Genomic DNA, 6,215 nt, shown 5'->3' with positions numbered 1-6,215 from the left:
AACAAGAAAATAATTATAAGACTGCTGGAAACAAGGAATAGAATTAGGAAACAACTGGAAACAAGAAAATAATTATAAGACTGCTGGAAACAAGGAATAGAATTAGGAAACAACTGGAAACAAGAAAATAATTATAAGGCTGATGGAAACAAGGAATAGAATTAGGAAACAACTGGAAACAAGAAAATAATTATAAGACTGCTGGAAACAAGGAATAGAATTAGGAAACAAGAAAATAATTATAAGGCTGCTGGAAACAAGGAATAGAATTAGGAAACAACTGGAAACAAGAAAATAATTATAAGGCTGATGGAAACAAGGAATAGAATTAGGAAACCTCTGGAAACAAGAAAACAATTATAAGACTGCTGGAAACAAGGAATAGAATTAGGAAACAAGAAAATAATTATAAGGCTGCTGGAAACAAGGAATAGAATTAGGAAACAAGAAAATAATTATAAGACTGCTGGAAACAAGGAATAGAATTAGGAAACAACTGGAAACAATGCTACATACTACCACATGATGTAACATATTGTCTTATAGTGTTACATACTACCACATGGTGCAACATAGTGTCATACGGTACTTCATAGTGCTATATATTGTTACATAATTTTATATAGCACTACATGCTGCAACACAAACCTACCTGTTGCTATATCCTGCTACATAATAACCTGTGCTCTGAAATACACGAAATTGTTATGTTTACAACTTAGATGTTTGAACTATGGACCTAAATAACTATATTTTTTATTTATATTTGCAGTGATATTTGTGGTAATAGTAATTTGGTTCTTATGACATGCATGACAACACCTTTGACTTGTCCTGTTCCACAAAACCCAGTTTTTGAAGTATGAATACAAAGTTTAAACACCTTTAACTTGTCCTGTTCCACAAAACCCAGTCCTTGAAGTATGAATACAAAGTTAAAACGGTAAAAAGTGATGCATTCAAACAAATCAAGTTTAGCACTGACTGTTACATCTTGACTCTGGTGTGACCAAGTACATAGCACAGGCTGCTACATCATTTTACTGATGTAACCAAACAAAACACCAACTGTTACATCCTAACGCTATTGTAACATTGTGCTTTATAGTGCTACATATTGTAACATTGTGCTTTATAGTGCTACACATTGTAACATTGTGCTGCATAATGCTACATACTACCACATGGTGTAACATAGTGTCATATGGAGTGCTACATATTGTAACATTGTGCTGCGTAATGCTACATACTACCACATGGTGTAGCATAGTGTCATATAGTGCTAAATACTACCACATGGTGCAACATAGTGTCATATGGTGGTTCATAGTGCTACATATTGTAACATTGTGCTTTATAGTGCTACAAGTCATCTGTATAGTATAATTGTGGTCATCTGTATAGTATAATTGTGATCATCTGTATAGTATAATTGTGGTCATCTGTATAGTATAACTGTGGTCATCTGTATAGTATAACTGTGGTCATCTGTATAGTATAACTGTGATCATCTGTATAGTATAATTGTGATCATCTGTATAGTATAATTGTATATTTCTAAAAAAATCAAAATTATCTTTTTAATTCACAATTATCGTAAAATTATTATCTAATTCGTGACAGGTTAATTATGAAAATTAATTAAATTATTAAAAAATAAACAACTAATAAATCAGCACCCCAGAGAGAATAGTCCTGAGTTTGAGACGTGACGTCTAACCCTCATAAAAATCACGTTATAAATATAAATCAGCTTATTACTAGAATCTTAACTCTCATAAGAAATCTTATACTTACTGGGATTCTAACTCTCATGTGAAATCGTCTCATACTTATTAGAATTCTAAGCCCCGTAAGAAATAACCTTATAATTGCTAGATTTCTAATGCTCGTAATACAACTTTTACAATAACTGTACAATTATTTAAAACACATGCTGTTTCTCAGGTTTAAATGGGTGAAAAATCATGAAATATGTCACACAAAAAAACAGCTGCAAATCTTTTGAAATTATTGATTTTACGAACCTGAAGTTTGAAACAGCGTTTTCTCTTGTCATTTGATTTTCTTTTAGTGTTTTTTAATCATTCGTATCCTGTTCTCAAACTTTCAAAAGCATATTTCTGGCATGAAAAATATAATTGGATTTATTAAACGCTCTGAGAGAAGTGTGAACTTTTTTTGTTGATGTTACCCAACCTTTGAATCGCGGAGTAAACCTCGTTTATCCAGTTCATGTTTATTACAATTCTGGACAAAGACGTTTGTTACCCAACTTTTGAATCGCGGAGTAAACCTCGTTTATCCAGTTCATGTCTATTACAATTCTGGATAATGATGTTTGTTACCCAACTTTTGAATCGCGGAGTGAACCTTGTTTATCCAGTTCATGTCTATTACAATTCTGGATAATGATGTTTGTTACCCAACTTTTGAATCGCGGAGTGAACCTCGTTTATCCAGTTCATGTCTATTACAATTCTGGACAATGACGTTTGTTACCCAACTTTTGAATCGCGGAGTAAACCTCATTTATCCAGTTCATGTCTATTACAATTCTGGACAATGACATATTAATCAAAACACATTGGTTTTCTTGTATTATCAGGTACATGAAAATTGTAGAAAGTTTTCCAGCCTACGGTGTGCATTATTATGAAGTGAAGGTGAGTGAAAACTAGCACTATATATATTTATTTATTGTACTAATTAAAAACGTTGTTTATAATATAAATCGTTCTTTTAATAACTTTTAGTACCATTCTCTTCAAATTGAATGAAAAAAGGAAAGAAGAAACAAAATTGAAAGAAAGATTATGTATTTCATAATTGAAAGCCCTGACATTTCTGCCAATTAAACCGTTTCATTCTCTGTTTAGGATAAAGGGGGATTTCTGTGGTGGATTGGATTGAATTATAAAGGAATTGGTCAGTACGATTATATCGACAGGAAAACTCCGAGAAAGGCAAGTGCACATCATCTGTATAGTATAAATGTAGTCATCTGTATATTATAATTGTGGTCATCCGTCATCTGTATAGTATAATTGTAGTCATCTGTCATCTGTATAGTATAATTGTAGTCATCTGTCATCTGTGTAGTATAATTGTAGTCAACCGTCATCTGTATAGTATAATTGTGGTCATCTGTATAGTATAATTGTAGTCATCTGTCATTTGTGTAGTATAAATGTGGTCAACCGTCATCTGTATAGTATAATTGTGATCATCTGTATAGTATAATTGTGATCATCTGTATAGTATAATTGTGATCATCTGTATAGTATAATTGTGATCTAAAATGGCCTTTTCGCAGTCTCGCAGTGGAATAACGGTAGGTTTATGGACTTACATCATTAAAATCCGGGGTTCGAAATCAAAAACTTTCTCGCACGTAACGTTATATCTCAGTGTTTAAAAAATCAGTTTCCGGGGTGACTCTCCTTCTAATAATTCAGTGACCAAACCACCAGAGAAAGGCTAAAAGATCTACCAGTTTTACCAACAAGAGTACTGAAGACTCGGCCGTCTTTACATGTATGGTAAGATCTCTCTCTTCTGCCATCCAATAACCCACTTATTATTTATTCAAATCACTCCTATGACCAATGGCTAAATTTTACCAAGTTTTGAATAAATCTCTCTCTGGCTAAAATTGGATATCATATTATAAGATGGTAATATGGATTAATTCAAATTTTAACTATTTATTTGTTTGTTCATAAGCACAAACTACACAATGGGTTGTTTGTACTCTACCCACCGGGAGAATCGAAACCCGAATTTTATCGTTATAAGCCCTCAGATTTGCAACTAATGAGTTTCAGGTCTTAACTGGTGTAGCAGAATTTGTGGAGTCAGAAATTTAAACTCCTAGTTCAAAATTGTTCAACATTTAGAGAAAACTATCTTTTTTACATGTGGTATATTTGTGATTAACCTGATTTTGAACGATTGTTTTCTCTTGAGGATTATTTGTTGTTTACTTCTAAAACATTCCAACCTTGGCCAGCGTACGAACTGAACCTTCTTTGAGACGTATTTTTCACTTAAACTTATTTTATTTTTAATTAATTCACATGTAATGAAAGATCACACTTAAGATGCGAATAGAAAAGAAAAAAAGAACAACTAAGTGAATGTGCACAGAGTGCCATCTTTTGGGACATTTTCGAACTATATTAAGTTTCGCTGTACTAGTAAAACAGGGATAGAAAATCAGACAGCTACTTTTAAGCATAATATTAAGGGTTAGAATTAGTCAACTTTATCCTTCCAGAATAAATGTTTGCGTTTTAAGAAGTTTGACCTTTCAGAGTTCTTCCTCTTCATTCATTGTTTAAAAAAAAAAAAAAGAATTGTTTCTGACTACTTTATTAATCGAAAATGTTATATTTAATTAAACTAGTGTTAACGTATTTACACAAATTCAAATTTATCAACGGCTGCCAAAATCAAAGCAAGGGTTGTTTTTCTGGGCCTACTTTGCGCCTTGTGTATTGAACGTAAAGCCAGCACGTGTCCATAAATATAAAACAATTCATTGTAAACCCACATATCAAGTTAACTTCCAGTACGAATTTCAACGCCAAGACAAGACAAAAACGTTGGCGTGTTAGTAAAATATCATCACTGAGGATCTATTTCTGAGTATTTTCTGTTTCTCTCACTAGGTGTATTAAAAATGAACATTTCTCTCACATAAACTTGTAATTTCTAGAACGTTAGGGTAAATATTATGTGAATTACGTCAGGAATTTTGTGTTTTTTTTATATAAAATAACAAGAAGTAACATTTTCTGTTTGTAATCGGGATAGGTGTGGCCTAGTGTTTAGCGTGTCCGGAATGTGGGTTGAAAGTTCTGATTTATGTCCTGTTGTCACAAAAGTAACACCGCGCTTTGGGGCGGTGGGCGCGTGATAATAGTAACGGTCAAATCCCACTATTCGGTCATACAAGTTTAGCTAAAGAATTGGCGAGGGCGGGGGGGGGGCTGTTGATCTGTTGTATACCCTTTAATCTGTCAGTTGTAAATTATGGACAGCTAGCGCAGACAGCCCTTTGTGTAGCTTCCGAAAACCAACCAACAACGGTTGTGGTTATATATATTTTTATAAATCTTAAACTTATAGGAATTGTTTATATGAGAATATTTTTACTTTTGAATTTAGTGAAGACAAAGTTTCAAAGATCTACAAGAACCTGAAAGGGACTTGTCGAGGAAGTGCTATAGTGAAGTAAGTGTTGTTTTAAAACTCTGGCTGTAATTATTAATGTACAAGAACCTGAAAGGGACTTGTCGAGGAAGTGCTATAGTAAAGTAAGTTTTGTTTTAAAACTCTGGCTGTAATTATTAATGTACAAGAACCTGAAAGGAACTTGTCGAGGAAGTGCTATAGTAAAGTAAGTGTTATTTTAAAACTCTGGCTGTACTTATTAATGTACAAGAACCTGAAAGGGACTTGTCGAGGAAGTGCTATAGTAAAGTAAGTGTTGTTTTAAAACTCTGGCTGTAATTATTAATGAAATAATTTCGATATTTAACATAGATTTTTAAGTTACTAGAATTCGGCCATTTTTTAAATGATTGTGCAGGTAAATATTGATATTTACATAATTTGATACAGCATATCAGTAAAACTTGAAACACCGAAGAAAATGTTAAATAAAGTTCCGAAACATTTACGACTGAAAGTTTATTCTCTTAACAAAGTTGAAGATTTTCATTAAATATACAGTTACAAATTGAAAGATATAAATACCTATTTCAGACAAAGTTGAAGTTCTTCATTAAAGATACAGTTACAAATTGAAATATATAAATACCTATTTCAGACAAAGTTGAAGTTCTTCATTAAATATACAGGTACAAATTGAAAGATATAAATACCTATTTCAGACAAAGTTGAAGTTCTTCATTAAAGATACAGTTACAAATTTAAAGATATAAATATCTATTTCAGACAAAGTTGAAGTTCTTCATCAAATATACAGGTACAAATTTAAAGATATAAATACCTATTTCAGACAAAGTTGAAGTTCTTCATCAAATATACAGTTACAAATTGAAAGATATAAATACCTATTTCAGACAAAGTTGAAGTTCTTCATTAAATATACAGGTACAAATTTAAAGATATAAATATCTATTTCAGACAAAGTTGAAGTTCTTCATTAAAGATACAGCTACAAATTGAAAGATATAAATACCTAT

At 32.0% G+C, this 6,215-nt stretch overlaps 1 long non-coding RNA gene across 1 annotated transcript in view; it reads left to right on the top strand.

Moving 5' to 3' along the window:
- LOC111089229 overlaps positions 1 to 5,567 on the top strand; it is a 14,980-nt gene extending 9,413 nt beyond the window's left edge. The window contains exons 3-4 of the long non-coding RNA XR_002613532.1: positions 3,459 to 3,542; positions 5,173 to 5,567. This is a non-coding gene — a long non-coding RNA (uncharacterized LOC111089229). The remainder of the gene's footprint in view (positions 1 to 3,458; positions 3,543 to 5,172) is intronic.
- The last annotated feature ends 648 nt before the right edge of the window (positions 5,568 to 6,215 follow it).

The sequence above is a fragment of the Limulus polyphemus genome, unplaced genomic scaffold, assembly GCF_000517525.1.
Source record: "Limulus polyphemus unplaced genomic scaffold, Limulus_polyphemus-2.1.2 Scaffold5619, whole genome shotgun sequence".
NCBI lineage: Eukaryota > Metazoa > Arthropoda > Merostomata > Xiphosura > Limulidae > Limulus > Limulus polyphemus.
The sequence above is the reverse complement of the archived record's forward strand: the minus strand, read 5'-3'. Positions and strand labels throughout refer to the sequence as shown.